The sequence below is a fragment of the Schistocerca serialis genome, chromosome 4, assembly GCF_023864345.2.
Source record: "Schistocerca serialis cubense isolate TAMUIC-IGC-003099 chromosome 4, iqSchSeri2.2, whole genome shotgun sequence".
Lineage (NCBI taxonomy): Eukaryota > Metazoa > Arthropoda > Insecta > Orthoptera > Acrididae > Schistocerca > Schistocerca serialis.
The window spans coordinates 158,129,898-158,148,277 of NC_064641.1; the positions used below are offsets into that span (position 1 = coordinate 158,129,898).

At 44.7% G+C, this 18,380-nt stretch overlaps 1 protein-coding gene across 1 annotated transcript in view; it reads right to left on the reverse strand.

The window, feature by feature from the left end:
* LOC126474331 (atherin-like) overlaps positions 1 to 18,380 on the reverse strand; it is a gene marked incomplete at its 3' end in the record, with an annotated part of 424,794 nt that overhangs the window by 109,887 nt on the left and 296,527 nt on the right. The window contains exon 3 of the mRNA XM_050101798.1: positions 2,426 to 2,461. The remainder of the gene's footprint in view (positions 1 to 2,425; positions 2,462 to 18,380) is intronic.

The following is an 18,380-nucleotide window of genomic DNA, read 5'->3' on the forward strand; positions in this document are numbered from 1 at the left end:
GAAGGCATACAGTTTCCTTCTAGCCTATGCAACTCTTTTCTGCTTGAACCCTTATTCAAAATGGCTCTGAGCACTATAGGACTTAACATCTGAGGTCATCAGTCCCCTAGAACTTAAAACTACTTAAACCTAATTAAACTAAGGACATCACACACGTCCATGCCCGAGGTAGAATTCGAGCCTACGACCGTATCGGTCGCGCGGTTTCAGACTGAAGCGCCTAGAAGCGCTCGGTCACAGCGGCCAGCTAACCCTTATTCCTCCAACACTGTGACTGCAGGAGTTGGCTGTAAAGTCCCCAGTGGGCATATCGCCTAATTTAGAATATGTGTTCTGATTTTACATTTTTCAACTCAACAGACATCTTTCTTTAGTGACATACAGGTCTTGTGACGTTAGCTTAAAAATGTTGGAAACTGTGCCGCCTGCGCGAGCAGAGTGTGTGTGTGTGTGTGTGTGTGTGTGTGTGTGTGTGAGTGTGTGCGCGCGCGCAGAGAAGCGTGCGATGATTTACGTAGATTCTTTTCGGGTGCAGTGTTCCGTTAGTTACTTTAGTTAATAACTTTTGTATTCCGTACAGTGTTAACACAGTTAGTGAAAGATAAACAATCTCCGAGCATGTCTGCTCACTTTTTTGACAGTCAGTAAAGCTTGTCGTAGAGACCGCAGGTGCTCCTTGGGATGTAAATCGGTAGCGTTTGCAGATGTATTATATATGCAGTAGCTGCACTAAGCGCGAGGGTAAGGATAGTAAAAGGGACATGAATTTTAACTATATCGTTCCCATTTACAATGCTTCAGATTCAAATTTCAACAAGTAACTCTTATAAACAGTTTTACTAAGACCAGAAAATGGTAGTAAATACGGAAGCCGGTCATTAACATCTCCCTCAGTCTTGTGGAAGCGCAAAAAGCGTTATTGTGAAACTAAAAAAAAAAACTGCGCACACTAAGAACAACTTAAACGAATCGAGGCGAATCCGAGGAAAACTAGTGGTATTTGAGTGTTTTGTAAGTAGGCTGTTTAGGTTTTTATGTTGATAAGGACACCTAGCGCTCTGTATGAAAATCACTGGCTGTGCTGTGTGCAGTCTGTAGCTGGTTGGCATTGTTGGAATATTCGCCATTGTAGTGTTGGGCAGTTGGGTGTGAACCGCGCGTAGCATTGCGCAGTTGGAGGTGACCCGCCAGCAGTGGTGGATGTGGGGAGACAAATGGCAGAATTTTGAGAGCGGGCGATCAGGATTGTGTCCATCAGAAATAGTAAATTTGTAATATTGGATATCATGAACTGATATATATATATATATATATGATGACTTTGGAACATTATTAAGATAAATACATTGTTCGTTCTCTATCAAAATCTTTCATTAGCTGACTATGATTATCAGTAGTTAGTGCCTTCAGTAGTTTGAATCTTTTATTTAGCTGGCAATAGTGGCGCTCGCTGTATTGCAGTAGTTCGAGTAACGAAGATTTTTGTGAGGTAAGTGATTCATGAAAGGTGTAGGCTATTGTTAGTCAGGGCCATTCTTTTGTAGGCATTATTGAAAGTCAGACTGCGTTGCGCTAAAAATATTGTGTGTCAGTTTAAGCACAGTCATTTATAATTTTTCTAAGGGGACGTTTCAGTTTATTACAGAGCACATGCAAATATCTAGTACTGAATGAGCTCGCCATTTCGTTTGCATTTTACAAAACCCAGGCTCTCTAGTCAATATTTATGCTGTTTTCAGTAATTTTGCACACAGATGCTCAGTATCTGATATAGATCTGAAGTTTCAGTTGATACGATTTACTGCTATAAAGACATTCATTACATCTGACGAAATGTTAAGTATTTCGCAACCAATCAGAGTCAGTCCATTCTCTAAAGGCAGCTACAATTAAATTTGCTTATATTATAAGTAAGATGATTATCGATACTAATTACAATTTGAACGACCGGAATGTCACAAAAGTATAGCAAATTTTGAGCTGTGCACCTACGTTCGTAATTACTTAGGCCGACTGGCTTGTAAGTCACGGCACTAATCATAAGACTCGGTTTCTCAGTTTGAAACGTGGTCCTTTGAGGCTTATTTTCAAACATTAGCATCTGCCAGTATAATTCAAAATCTATTTTAAATTCCACGAGAAAAGACTTCTTTCCACGGGAAACGCAATTTACTCTTTGTTATTTTAAAAACTAATTACGAGTGAATTTTTTTTTTCTTTCCTGTTTTTCTTTCTTTAAGGAGAATAAGGACAATAGTAACAGAAAAATTTAAACGACTGAACATGATAACGTTAGAACTTCTGTAATTACTTGAGACATTTTGATGTTATAATTACTTCGGCATTCATTTTACTTCTAAAGCGCTTCATACTGAAATGCCGACACGCGCCCGCTGACGAGGTCGTTCAGTTACTTTCAACTTACCGAGTACGAGGGAGATGATGCCGCCTTCTGCTTAGTCTGAAACAGGAGAGAAAGTACCATTAACATTTTGACTGAAATAAAAGAAAGGTTCAAGGGTGGGACTAAAAATCTGGGTGAAGGGGTATCAGTGATAAGTTACGCTGATGGTATTGCTATCCTTAGTAAAAGTGGAGATGAATTAGAGGATATGTTGAATGGAACGAACCGTTTAATGAGTATAGAATATGGATTGAAAACAAGGCGGAAAAAAAACAAAAGTAATGAAAAGCAGTCGAAATGAAAATAGCTAGAAACATAAGCTCAAAGCTGGAGATCACGAAGCAAAATGACGCATGCCGGAAGAAGCAAGGAGGTCGTATAAAGCACAGTAGCACAGAAACAGAGATCATACCTGTCCAAGAGAACCCTACTGGTCTTAAGTTGAGGAAGAAATTTTTGAAAACATGCGTCTGGAGCACAGCATTGTACGATAGTGAACGATGGGCAGTGCTACAAAAGAATGTTGAAAGTTAGGTGGACTGATAAGATAAGGAATGAGGAGGTTCTCCGCAGAACCGGACACTGACAAGAAGAAGGGACAGGATTATATGACCTGTATTAAGACATCAGTGAATAACGTCCATCGTACTAGAGGTAGCTGTAGAGGTTAAAAACTGTAAGGGAAGACATAGATTGGAACACATCGAGCAGATAATTGAGGACATAAGGTGCTAGTTACACTCTGAGTTGAGATTGGCGCTGGAAAGGATTTCGCCCGCATGTAACCAGTCAGAAGACTCATGACTCAAATAAATAAATAAATAAATATACATAAACAAATAAACCACTGCGGAATAGACCGGAAATGACTGATACGACGAACAATGGAAAGGAAATTAAACACGTAAGTTGCCTTATAATTTTTTCCCATCCTCCTGTACTTCAGTGAGATAGGCAGGTCTGTATAATCTTTTATTCACTAAAGTTTTCACGACACAGCCATAGGAGCATTTCACAATGTCATATTCAGTTCAGAGCAGGAAAGAACATCTTCAAACTAATGTCATATGCTACAAGCTGTTTCCTTTGGGTTGCCAGCAACACTTTATATGCTTTTAGTTTGAGGATGACTTCTTTCTGCTCGATACCGGCTATGGCATTGTGAAATGATCGTGTGACCATGTTGTTAAAAATATAAAATAGCCTCAATAAACATTCAAAAAGTTCATGTGAAAATGTGTCCAAAAACCCTTCGTTAAGGAGGTATGAATGTTAGGGCTATTAATGACACATGATACGTTTCACAAATACAGTTACATGTATATGGAAGGTTTTATTATTCATGGCTCAAAAATGATGCATTTACCAAACAAATTTACAGGAACTGCTTGAAATGACCACTTCCTACTTCCATGCATACCCTGGGCCTGTATTCCATACTTTCCTCTACAGTGGGGTAAACCCCTCATGTGTGACATATTTGGTCAAATTCGTTTCGGGTATCATCCCTCAGAACATCGACACTGTGTATCGGAGTTGAAAACACCAAGGATTTTAAATGTACCCAAAGGAAAAAGTTCACTGGACTCGAACCTTGCTATCGGACAGACCATGCAGTGGGTCACCCTTGACCCGTCCATCTGTTCGGTAACTGTCCGTGTAAAGTGAGGTGGAGCATCATGAGAGCATCTCAGGTCTTACAAACTGCAGATATGTTTGTCAAGTATGATGTAGTGGAAAGAAGTAGGGGTAGGAGCCAATGAGATGGTCAAGAATCATATCACCCCACACACTGAGTCTGAACTCAGTTGATGTCTGTCTTGTCACGCTTCATGAGATTTATATACACCCACATCTGATTGTTATGATGACTGAAGATCTCTTCACTTGAAAGCCAGCCTTATCGGGGAATATCACATGCTAAGAACCGCAGAAACAAAGGCCACTGCCATAACACGCGTTGACAGAAAGTTATTCTTTGCTAGAAGTCTGCCTCATTTAATCCTTGCACCCATTGAAGGTGATATGGGCACAGACGATTTTCATGCAGAATGTTCCAAGTCGTCACGTGATTGGCACCTTCCCTTCTCGCAGTTCTCCTTGCACTAGTTGATGGAGTTTCTTACACAGTACAAAGATCCCGCTCTTCAGGTTCATGCATTCGTACACCGCAAGGTCTCCCAATATCTGCAACTCTCTTTGTATCTTGGAGCGCTGATTTAGTCGTACAATCGTTCTTGTGTAAGGTAGCTGCTTCTCGGTACAGCGCCCACTATAAAGGTGACGTTCTGCGTTCCCATCTACTAGGCCGTACATGTAGTGCATATCCGTCAGTTCAGAGACTGATTACATCGTTGTGATGTGCTATTATAGAACTTATTCTAAAGTAGAGCAAATAACAACAACACGATACAAAACAAATGCCACGACCAATTGCAAACAAGAAGGTGAGTGAACGAGCACTTCTGAGGTTAACTACACAATCAGGTGCGACTACGAGGAATTTCTTTCATTCCCCATAACGAAAGCTTCTCAAAACCACGTTGATATGAACGTTTCGTAACGTCAAGAATAAATCCATAAAGTTTCTGACGCGTATTGTTATATACTCTGCATTTAAAATTTCTCTGATGAATCGGCATCGTCCATTAGGTCGCCCGCTGTAACCGTCCTTTCCTTGAACAGTATACTGTATAACGGAACGAATCTCAAATTGCAAATTATCAGACACTTCGATGAAATTTGATCATATTTGAAATGTTACTGACAATGAGAAATTGTGAGCACATCACCTCCAACTATAAAGTTTATTGCAGCCAATGCTCGTGTTATTGATTAACGGGCATACCGTTTTCGGCAAATAGGCCGTGAATATTTCATGACTCATGGCTGCGTCGAAACATCCCAGGCATCAATATTTCCACGAGGCTTCTGCTAATAACATTTTATACTTGCGTTGAAGTCGACGTCTTCTGGGAGGATCACGGCATCAATAAATTCAAAGAACAACATCATTTGCACCAGGCTGTTGGTTTAAAAAAATAATAAGACACTCATGCAAATTAAGAGCATGGTGAAAATGACGTCCCTTGAATTCCATTGAAATAGCACTACCGTTTGCTGTTCCGACGTTGCACGAACGCAGTGGTGGAACATGAGAAGATACTTGGGACCTCCTGGTATAAATATCTCTATGAGAAGTCAACACTGATGATTAACTTCCTTCTTGGTTTTAAATATAATACGAAGTATGAATGATAAGTAATTCTGTTATGAACGATACGCCTGACTTGATGCGAAGATTTCAACAAGAGAAACAGTGAAAATTTACTTACAATTTTCACTTTAGTGAATAGCTTCATTTTTCAACACTGTCGCCAGGTTGTTGGATACACGATAAAGAAGTTTCATGAAGCTAACACGGAAGAACTGCACCTTCTGTTTCTTCAACCCGCTGACGACGTCTTCATTAACGTCCATTCATTTTAGAGAACAGGTGAATATCACAGAGCGTCAAATATGCATTGCAGATGCAGCACTGTTGTGAGTTTTAGTCTCCTATGCTCCTCCATGCTAGTGCGTGAAATGTGTGGGCGAGTTGTGTAGCTGCAACAAAGCATTCTCTTCCCCCCTCCCCCCGTCCACGAATTCTCATGAGGTGGTCGTTTATAGCTTAGAGTCTCTATATAACGAGTTAGATAATTGTTATGGATAGGTCACTGGTTGCCGAGATTGGTCGCCCAACTCTTTGCTGGTAACACAATTCCATTGTCTGAAGTCTTTCAGCTTTTGATCTGTTTACCCAGCTTCGCGCAGCGCCTATATCCACACAGCTATTATCATAAACTGCTTTTATTCGTCGGTGAATTTCAACAGGAGTTGCACCTTGTGCTGCTAGGAACTCGATGGCAGCACATTGATGCAGACGCAGTGGCCAGCTCTACTTACACGGTTCCATTTCGTCCACAACAACTACGTAACTAAACAAAGCAATAGTTCGCGGTTATCTGAGACTCAAGTAGAAACTCCACGAAACGTGTAGAAGGTCGCTGCGTGACAGTACTGCAACTTCATAATGAATACAGCGCGTGGATGCATTAATTATCGTTTAACCCTGATATAAGTGGATGTCTAAACCTAGAGCAAAGTCATGACGAAACCTGCGTCCCCTAAAAGAATACTATGGGGCTGGAGATATCCCTGGTGTAAGGCAGGAAGCTAACAGCTACAGCTAACACCTGTAGTAGTTTCAACCTCATATTACTACATCGAATAGAATGCCGTGAGACTGATGCGTGGCTACCAGACCTACTGTGTTGGTGGAAGTGGGAAGGGAGTTAAGAAGTAAAAATATGCACAATTCTAAAACTTCCCAAACATATTCATTTACGACTTAAGTCGCAAATCCTACAGTGGGGGTAAGATACCCCTATTTCAGAGAAATCGAAAAAGTTGTAGCTTGAATCCATGCAGATATACTCTAGAGGAAAGCACCTGCCAACTGAAGCTATAACCAAGTCATACAAGACCTACCTTCGGATTACGGTCAGGTTCCTTGCAAGGGGGACGGGGCTGAACTGCTCATCTTGTAATCTTTGCTAACGGAATGAAAGAAGCCTGTCAGGAATTTTATAAATAGTAGGAGAAGTAAAGCTGGCCCGGAAAATATTTCATGCACCTTAAGATAGACAACCCAGCGTAAATCATCCACCTTGGGAGTAGGTTATTTAAATTGGGTTGCTTATCTTATCGTACATGAAATGTTTTCCAGGCCAGTTTCATTTTAACCACCCTGCATATCGTTATTGCAAATAAATAAAGTTTCATACCTTTGGTTAGCGTTGAAACCAGTCGCTAGGTGTAAATTTGAGTTGTGGTTTGATACAAACAAGGCTTGTCACTACTGTGAACCACACAGTAACCAAGATGGACGCTAATTCGATTTTAGCAAATATTCTGCAAACTCTCGTACACGTTGAGATTCTTTAATTTTTTTAAATTAACTTATCAGTACTTTTTCCAAGAGTAGAATGTGAATGGTACAAAACATTACAAATTAAATACAGGGTTATTATAATTAAAGATTAACTTTCAAAACGCTGTAGAAATACCACCACCGGTCAGAATGACGTCAAATTGCAACGGAATATTGTCGGAGAAGGGGGAACGTGTGTGGTAGAGAAAAAATATAGTGTGAAAATTGATCAATAGATGGCGCTGTATGTGTCGGAATACGTAAATGAAAACACCTGGCCGGCCGGAGTGGCCGTGCGGTTCTAGGCGCTACAGTCTGGAACTGCGAGACCGCTACGGTCGCAGGTTCGAATCCTGCCTCGGGCATGGATGTGTGTGATGTCCTTAGGTTGGTTAGGTTTAAGTAGTTCTAAGTTCTAGGGGACTGATGACCTCAGAAGTTGAGTCCAATAGTGCTCAGAGCCATTTGAAAACACCTGTCATGCGTACGACCCATTGAAGTTGGTATAAACACGACGCCACACGGCTTTTCCTGCTTTCGCGTTTGCGACTATTTCAATGCAGGATTGTGCTCTGCTTGTAAAGCTGTATTACAAGAATGATGACTGTGCACAAGTCGCTCTGCAGAAGTTCCAGACACTGTAGGGTTTGAAAAAAGGCGTTAGTCGGATGACTGCCATGGGTCTGGAGAAAATGATTCGGAAATTCGTAAAGACGGGTTCTTTTGGTGTGCAACTTGGTAGAGAAAGGAAACGAATTGATTCGATGTCAGAGGAAGCGGTGTCCACAGCAGTGCATGGGGACACGAGTGGTAGTTTTCAAACGTGTAGTGCACGGATAATTGCCTGAACATTGGACATACCCGTGAGCACGGTGCGTAAAATCCTACGAAACATCCTTCTTTGCTACCCATGTGCACGAGATGTTTCTTGTTGACCTGCCAGCAAGAGAGACCTTCCCTTTAGAATTTTTTGCTCGCATGGAAGTGGACAATGACTGGCCGTGGAAGATTCTGTGGACAGACGAAGCCCACTTCCATCTGCCAGGATATTTCAATACACATAATTGTCGAATATGGGCAACGGAAAATCTACACGCAAATCAACCAGTACCACTTCATCCTGACAAGGTCTCTGTGCGGTGCGGGTTTAGGGAATGATTTATCATAGGGCCACATGTTTTCGAAGAGACAGGTGCTTTCGCTCCTGTTACCTGTACCGTCACTGATAAGCGCTTGGAGTGTCTTTTGCACAAACACGGCCTTCGAGCTCTCTAACAGCGTGGATGTGTGGATGCAAGATGGCGCACCTCCACACATTGTAAATCCAGTTAAGCAGCTGCTGGAGCGCCATTTCGGAAATGCTAGAATTATCAGCCGCCATTTCCCTACAGCCTGGCCGTCCCGAACACCTGATCTTAATCCGTGTCACTTCTGGCCGTGGGGCTATCTGAAAAATGTTCTGTTCAGTGTTACGACTGCAAACTTAACTGCATTGAAGGCACGCAGCCGGCCGCGGTGGCCGAGCGGTTTTAGGAGCTTCAGTCCGGAACCACGCGACTGCTATGGTCACAGGTCCGAATCCTGCGTCGGGCATGGATGTGTGTGATGTCCTTAGGTTGGTTAGGTTTAAGTAGTTCTAAGTTCTAGGGGTCTGATAACCTCCGATGTTAAGTCCCATAGTGCTCAGCGCCATTTGAACCATTTGAAGGCATGCATTGCGTAACACATTCTGACATTCTGAACGTGACCCCAGAAACACTTCGATCAGTGGCGGAATATGCTGTTTCTCGATTTCAACTTGTTGCAGAAAACGGTGGACAGCATACTGAACATGTTTTGCGCCAGTCACACGGAAATTAATAATCCGATTTGATTTTGACCGATGCTTTTTATGGGGTTTTTGGCCTCAGGACTATTAAAAGCCGATTTTTCCCATCCGATGTTATATCACACCTGTGCACCAATGCACACTGAGTAGTACAGTTCAACGTCAAACGTTTACCTTAGGCACTGTTGTATGATTAATTTGTCACTTGTAATCGACCACTATTAAATTGTGACGCTTAAAGCGTCATCTATTTCTACATTTTGTAACTATTTATTTTTCTTCTGCCGTACTTTTTCCCCCTTCTCCCATAATATTCCGTTGCGATTTGACGTCATTCTGACCAGTGGTGTTATTTCTACAGCGGTTTGAAAGTTCAACTTTAATTATAACCACTCGGTACTACATACACTACTGGACATCAAAATTGCTACACCACGAAGATGACATGCTACAGATGCGAAATTTAACCGACAGGAAGAAGATGATGTGATATGCAAATGATTAGCTTTTCAGAGCATTCACACAAAGTTGGCGCCGGTGGCGACACCTACAACGTGCGGACATGAGGAATGTTTCCAACCGATTTCTCATACACAAACAGCAGTTGATCGGCGTTGCCTGGTGAAACGTTGTTGTGATGCCTCGTGTAAGGAGGAGAAATACGTACCATCACGTTTCCGACTTTGATTAAGGTCGGATTGTAGCCTATCGCGATTGCGGTTTATCGTATCGCGACATTGCTGCTCGCGTTGGTCGAGATCCAATGACTGCTAGCAGAATATGGAATCGGTGGGTTCAGGAGGGTAATACGGAACGCCGTGCTGGATCCCAACAGTCTCGTATCACTAGCAGTCGAGATGACAGGAATCTTATACGCATGGCTGTAACGGATCGTGCAGCCACGTCTCGATCCCTGAGTCAACAGATGGGGACGTTTGAAAGGCAACAAACATCTGTACGAACAGTTCGACGACGTTTGCAGCAGCATGGACTATCAGCTCAGAGACCATGGCTGCGGTTACTCTTGAGGATGCATCACAGACAGGAGCGCCTGCGATGGTGTACTCAACGACGAACCTGGGTGCACGAATGGCAGAATGCCATTTTTTCGGATGAATGCAGGTTCTGTTTACAGCATCATGATGGTCGCATCCGTGTTTGGCGACAGCGCGGTGAACGCACGTCGGAAGCGTGTATTCGTCATCGTCATACTGGCGTATCACCCGGCGTGATGGTATGGGGTGCCATTGGTTACACGTCTCGGTCACCTCTTGTTCGCATTGACGGCACTTCGAACGGAGGACGTTACATTTCAGATGTGTTACGACCCGTGGCTCTACCTTTCATTCGATCTATGCGAAACCCTACATTTCAGCAGGATAATGCACGACCGCATGTTGCAGGTCCTGTACGGGCCTTTCTGGATACAGAAAATGTTCCACTGCTGCCCTGGCCAGCACATTCTCCAGATCTCTCACCAATTGAAAACGTCTGGTCAATGGTGGCAGAGCAACTGGCTCGTCGCAATACGCCAGTCACTACTCTTGATGAACTGTGGTATCGTGTTGAAGCTGCATGGGCAGCTGTACCTGTACACGCCATCCAAGCTCTGACTCAATGCCCAGGCGTATCAAGGCCGTTATTGAGGCCAGAGGTGGTTGTTCTGGGTACTGATTTCTCAGGATCTATGCATCGAAATTGCGTGAAAATGTAATAACATGTCAGTTTAATATACACTCCTGGAAATTAAAATAAGAACACCGTGAATTCATTGTCCCAGGAAGGGCAAACTTTATTGACACATTCCTGGGGTCAGATACATCACATGATCACACTGACAGAACCACAGGCACATAGACACAGGCAACAGAGCATGCACAATGTCGGCACAAGTACAGTGTATATCCACCTTTCGCAGCAATGCAGGCTGCTATTCTCCCATGGAGACGATCGTAGAGATGCTGGATGTAGTCCTGTGGAACGGCTTGCCATGCCATTTCCACCTGGCGCCTCAGTTGGACCAGCGTTCGTGCTGGACGTGCAGACCGCGTGAGACGACGCTTCATCCAGTCCCAAACATGCTCAATGGGGGACAGATCCGGAGATCTTGCTGGCCAGGGTAGTTGACTTACACCTTCTAGAGCACGTTGGGTGGCACGGGATACATGCGGACGTGCATTGTCCTGTTGGAACAGCAAGTTCCCTTGCCGGTCTAGGAAAGGTAGAACGATGGGTTCGATGACGGTTTGGATGTACCGTGCACTATTCAGTGTCCCCTCGACGATCACCAGTGGTGTACGGCCAGTGTAGGAGATCGCTCCCCACACCATGCTGCCGGGTGTTGGCCCTGTGTTCCTCGGTCGTATGCAGTCCTGATTGTGGCGCTCACCTGCACGGCGCCAAACACGCATACGACCATCATTGGCACCAAGGCAGAAGCGACTCTCATCGCTGAAGACGACACGTCTCCATTCGTCCCTCCATTCACGCCTGTCGCGACACCACTGGAGGCGGGCTGCACGATGTTGGGGCGTGAGCGGAAGACGGCCTAACGGTGTGCGGGACCGTAGCCCAGCTTCATGGAGACGGTTGCGAATGGTCCTCGCCGATATCCCAGGAGCAACAGTGTCCCTAATTTGCTGGGAAGTGGCGGTGCGGTCCCCTACGGCACTGCGTAGGATCCTACGGTCTTGGCGTGCATCCGTGCGTCGCTGCGGTCCGGTCCCAGGTCGACGGGCACGTGCACCTTCCGCCGACCACAGGCGACAACATCGATGTACTGTGGAGACCTCACGCCCCACGTGTTGAGCAATTCGGCGGTACGTCCACCCGGCCTCCCGCATGCCCACTACACGCCCTCGCTCAAAGTCCGTCAACTGCACATACGGTTCACGTCCACGCTGTCGCGGCATGCTACCAGTGTTAAGGACTGCGATGGAGCTCCGTATGCCACGGCAAACTGGCTGATACTGACGGCGGCGGTGCACAAATGCTGCGCAGCTAGCGCCATTCGACGGCCAACACCGCGGTTCCTGGTGTTTCCGCTGTGCCGTGCGTGTGATCATTGCTTGTACAGCCCTCTCGCAGTGTCGGGAGCAAGTATGGTGGGTCTGACACACTGGTGTCAATGTGTTCTTTTTTCCATTTCCAGGAGTGTATTTGTCCAATGAATACCCGTTTATATTCTGCATTTCTTCTCGGTGTAGCAATTTTAATGGTCAGTAGTGTATTTTTATAGTATGAGTTTCACTATTTGCAGTTTTTAAAAATGCAGAAACAAAATTGAGGTCCAGTTTGGGGCACTTCCCTCTACTGCAGTGCAAACTGCCACCAATTTTAATGAACTATAGTAGAAACAAGTATTCTGCTATCATGGGCGTCTGAGCTTATTTGAGCTTCAGTTACCACATCCCAACAGGAGTTGTAACACGGTACAGTGTGACTGTTACGCGAGTCACGGCCTTGCCAGATACGGGCGTATTGCGCAGCAGCAGTGCACCTGACGCTGCCGTATCACCTGGCGGGCTTTCCCGCTGTACGCAACGCCAGAGCCCGCAGACAGGGGGCATCGCTAGCTAGCTGTAACCCCCTCCCTCCCCCCCCCCCCCCCCCCGGCACGAAAAGTTTGGCTGCCATTGTGGTGGGCAGTGGTACAGCACGGGCGGGCGGATGGCCGGCGTGGCGGCTCGCTTGCGGCTCATTAGCGGCCGAGGATGTTTCATTAATTGGTTTAACGAGCCCGCGCCGCGATTGAGACAATGGGGCCAGGCAGCTCGTTAGGCAGATAAGCGGCCGGGGCAAGGCGCGCCCATTGTGTGCACGGGCCGCGTGCCTTTGTGGCCCCACAATGCGACGCGCCGTGAAATTTCTGCCCGCGACAAGTATTGTTGCCCGTGCGCTGTAGCGAGCCTGTACCGCCGCCTCCCTGCGTGTCTCTCTTCTTTTTACTGCAGGGGTTGGCAGCCCTGCCCGTCTCAGGTGAGCGATCGTCACTGTGTCCAGCGCAGCCAACAGACAACAGGAGAGCGGAGTCCCGCAAAACAGCGTGCACTCTATGGATATGTGCGGATTACAGGCACCGTACACATTACGATGGGGAAAGTTGCGGTCGTGTTTAGCAACACATTTGCGTAATCGCTTTGTGTGCTCCGCAAGAGTGGGAAATCTACACGAGGTTTTCCATTCATCTTGAAAACCCAAAATAATTATTTTCTTTTTAATTTTGCTCCTGGCAAAAATTTATCATGCAAACGATGTTTATCTACAAGGGAGGCCCGCTCGGTTGGCCGTGCGTTCTAACGCACGGCTTTCCGGGCGGGAAGGAGCGCCTGGTCCTCGGCACGAATCCGCCCGACGGATTTGTGTCGAGGTCCGGTGAACCGGCCAGTCTGTGGATGGTTTTTAGGCGGTTTTCCATCTGCCTCGGCGAATGCGGGCTGGTTCCCCTTATTGTGCCTCAGTTACACTATGTCGGCGACTGCTGCGCAAACTAGTTCTCCACGTACGCGTACACCACCATTACTCTACCACGCAAACATAGGGGGCTACACTCGATTGGTGTGAGACGTTCCCTGGGGGGTCCACCGGGGGTCGAACCGCACAATAACCCTGGGTTCGGTGTGGGGCGGCGGAGGGGTGAAGTGGACAGCGGTGGCCGTCGTGGGGTTGTGGACTACTGCGGCTGCGACGGAGACGGAGCCTCTCCGTCGTTTCTAGGTCCCTGGTTAACATACAATACAGTACAATCTACAAGGGAGGCATTAACCGGTATGATTCTCTTTCTTGTGTCTTTGTTCCTTACGAAGATATGAACAGCGTGAAACAGAGCAGGCTGACACCCTCCACTTGGTACTACTGCATCCATATTAAGTATTATTCTACTACCTAGGCAGCAAGATAACCAATGGCGGTCGGAGCAAGGAGGATATCAAAAGCAGACTAGCACTGGGAAAAAGAGCATTCCTTACCAAGAGAAGCGTACCAGTATCGTAAATAGGTCTTTATATCGAGGAAGAAATTTCTGAGGATGTACGTTTGCAGCACAGCATTGTATGGTAGTGAAAAATGGGCTGCGGGGAAACCTGAACAGAAGAGAATCGAAGCATTTGAAATGTGGTGCTACAGACTAATGTTGAAAATTGGGTAAACTGATAAGGTAAGGAATGAGGAGGTTCTGCGCAGAATCGCAGAGGAAAGGAAAGGAACACGTGGAAAACACTAACAAGGAGAAGGTATAGAATGATAGGCCATATGTTACGACATGAGGGAATGACTTCCATGGTACTAAAGGGAGCAGTAGAGGGCAAAAACTGTAGAGGAAGACAGAGACTGGGATACATCCGGCAAATAATTGAGGACGTAGGTTGCACGTGCTACTCTGAGATGAAGAGGTTGGCAAAAGAGAGGAATTCGTGGCAGGACGCATCAAACCAGTGAGAAGAGCGATGACTGAAACAAAATTAATTATTATCTTTACTCATTGTTAACTTTCTAAATTACAGCATCTAGAAAGCACATGTGCTGTACGTACGCCGGCCGGTGTGACCGAGCCGTTCTAGGCGCTTCAGTCTGGAACCACGCGACCGCTACTGTCGCAAGTTCGAATCCTGCCTCGGGCATGGATGTGTGTGATGTCCTTTGGTTAGTTAGGTTTAAGTAGTTCTAGGGGACTGATAACCTCAGATGTTAAGTCCCATAGAGCTCAGAGCCATTTGAACCATTTTGTAGTACGTACGTGAAACAATCAAAACTTTAACCAGAATTTGTTTCGCTGAAATTCATTATTCAGGCTTTTCTGTTAAAAATACCGATTTCATAAGCATAATTGCTTTTGTCGAAAATCGTCTTAATTGAATGTTATTAACGACTGAAAACTTTACTACAATACCAGATAGGAATCTTTGACCGAGCCTTCAGTCTAGTGGAGCATGTTGACAACACTCAATAGGAAGACTGGCATTCCAATCTTAGGATAACGTATTTCAGTTTCTGTGAAACTAATTAACTTACGAAATAATTTTGATTACAGTTCTAATATGTCCCTTTTGTACCATCATACGTGTAAGATTCCAGCTTTGACCATTGTACTTTTGTTGCTCTAATGTTTCGGAATCAGAACACAACTTTCACTTACCGTTTAGGACATTAATAAAGAACCTGGATAATTTTTCGTCGATGGCTATAAATCTAAAAATGGGTTATTCCCAACGCGAATGTATGAAATGGTTTCATGACGTTTTGCATTTTTCTAAACTACTACAAACAGTACTTGTTGAACCCAGTGCTGCTTGTAACATATAGCCCGTCTGAATTAGCAAAATCAAACCTAGCCGCTTTTCGAGACGTTATATTGCTTCCGAAATCACATTATGTTATTGCCCCATTCTTTCTGAGACCGACCTCTACCTCAAAATAGTCCGCCTGGGCTCGGATATTGTGATGACGACAACTATTGGAAAGTTCCGGTCGAGCCATCATACACGAAACAGATACAGTGTGACAGCTATTGAACTATATTAAAAAAAATTGAAATTACAATCTACGACGGCACACACTTTATTCAACATGTAAACGTCACTACAGACACTCAGATTTGGGTTGTGACATGTTCGATAGCCTGCTATCATTGGCGATGAACTAACGCAGACGAATAGCAAAATTGTGCATGACCCGCTGAAGTGTCGAAACATCGATTCTGTCGATGATCGATGACCTCCTGAATGATTGTTTTCTGCTCAGCATTGATTTTGGGGGTTATTGCTGCACACCTTGTCTTCAGTTCAGTCCCACAGAAAGGAGTCGCATGTGTTCAGATTCGGAGAATATGGCGGTCTATCGAGGCCCCTGCCAGTGGCCTCCGGGTACCCTAGACCCAGAACGCGGTCCTCAAAGTGCTCCTCCAGGACATCAGTCTCCGTCTTGCATGAACCACATCTTGTCACTTTGGATAATGGGGATGAAATCATCTTTGGAAAGTTGTGGTAAGGTCAATGGGACCAAACTGCTGAGGTCATCGGTCCCTAAGCTTACGCACTATTTAATCTAACTTAGACTAACTTACGCTAAGGACGACACACACACACCCATGCCCGAGGGAGGGCTCGAAACTCCGACGGGGGGAGCCGCCCGGCCCGTGACGAGACGCCCGAGACCGCGTGGCTACCCCGTGCGGCGAAATCATCTTCCAAAATCTACACGTACCGTTTGGTAGCCAGCGTGCCATCAAGGAATATCGCACCGATTATTCCGTGACTGGACATCCCACACCACGAAGGACGAAGAGCCTTCTCGATCGCGAAATTCGAACTCTCAGTCCCCCAGATGCGCCAATTTTGCTTATTGACGAACCCATCCAAACGAAACGGGCTTCGTCGCTAAATCAACGACAAAGCTGGTACGCAAGCGTATACTAATTTCCATCATGCCCCGCGGTCAATCGTGCAGTTTGAACGTCCTAACGCAAACCGCTCAGAAGTTAACAACGATTTTATTTCATATAGTCAATAATTGTCATTCTGAATGTATCAAAATCAGAGGCCAGCAGTCAAAGCTTTAACGTCATATAATCTAGTCTATCGTATCTTTACTTTGCAAATCTCTTTCTGAAAAAGTTCGCGCATATCCATCAATCGTATAATACTGCAAGACTATTACATGTTTATACTGTTTTTACTGCTCAGTGTGAACTATCTACATATCTGCGCGTTGTTGTATATCATAGTCAAACTTACTGTGTAATTGGAAGCTACCTTTGATATTAAACTGTGAGACATTGTAGACAAAAGTCCACTGTGGTTGACTTGGCACTGCCAAACTGTTTAGTAGAAATGTGGAAGTGTCTACCTGCACACAATTGCTTCCTGTCAAAACTGCTGGTCATCTTACGGTTTACAGTGACAATAAAACTAGAAAAAATCTTAATAGTCAAATGCTGTGTGGTGAAAATTATTGAAAGTTTTCGCGTAATATCAGTGTTACAACTATTCAACAAAATTAGCACTATGAGACTCCGAGAACTGAAGGTGGTTCTGCCGGTAGGTCACGTCCCAAGCAGTATACTTTCTTTAAGCAGCGCCCTGTATTTTCCATTCGGTAATCTACTACCTCTCCTCAAGACGTATTCATAAACATATCATCTTTGTGTTAAGCATACGTTGTTAAAAACGTAACATCGAAAGTGCATTTGACTCCTGTATTCTAGCATACAGTGCAGGTACCCTAGGTGACGTAGCTCGCCCGCTGCCGGCGTTGAGGATAAACAAAAGTAAGCACATGGAAAATGAACAGCGGTCATTCAGTCAACTGTCTTCCGTTGACAATATGTATGAGTAGAATACACACTGACGGAGAGAAGGCAGATGTGTTACTCTTTGGAGAACGTAAGTTAGTAGAACAGCAACTGCAATGATGTTACAAAACAGGTTCATGTAGCATAATACTGTTTTTCACGATATGTTGCATACAGTAAAGGCAGTCCTTGATTAAAAACTGTATAACCAACACGGATTCAGAAAAGATCGTTCTTGTGCAATGTAGCTAGCTCTTTATTCATATGAAGTAATGAGCGCTGTCGACAAGGGATCTCAGATCGATTCCATATTCCTAGATTTCCAGAAGGCTTTTGATACCGTTCCCCACAAGCTACTACTAATCAAATTGCGTGCATATGGAGTATCGTCTCAGTTGTGTGACTGGATTCGTGATCACAGTTCGTAGTGATAGACGGTAAATCATCGAGTAGAACAGAAGTGATATCTGGCGTTCCGCAATTTAGTGTCATAGGCCCTCTGCTGTCCATGATTTACATAAATGATCTAGGTGATAATCTGAGCAGCCCCCTTAGATTGTTTGCAGATGGCGCTGTAATTTACCGTCTAGTAAAATCATTATACGATCAATTCCAATTACAAAATGACGTAGAGAGAATTTCTGTATGGTGCGAAAAGTGGCAATTGACACTAAACAAAGAAAAGTGTGAGGTCATCCACATGGGTACTAAAAGAAATCCGGTAAATTTTGGGTATACGATAAATCGCACAAGTCTAAGGACTGTCAATTCGACTAAATACCTAGGAATTACAATTACGAGCAGCTTAAATTGGCAAGACCACATAGATAACATTGTGGGGAAGGCGAAACGAAGACTGCGCTTTGTTGGCAGGACACTTAGAAGA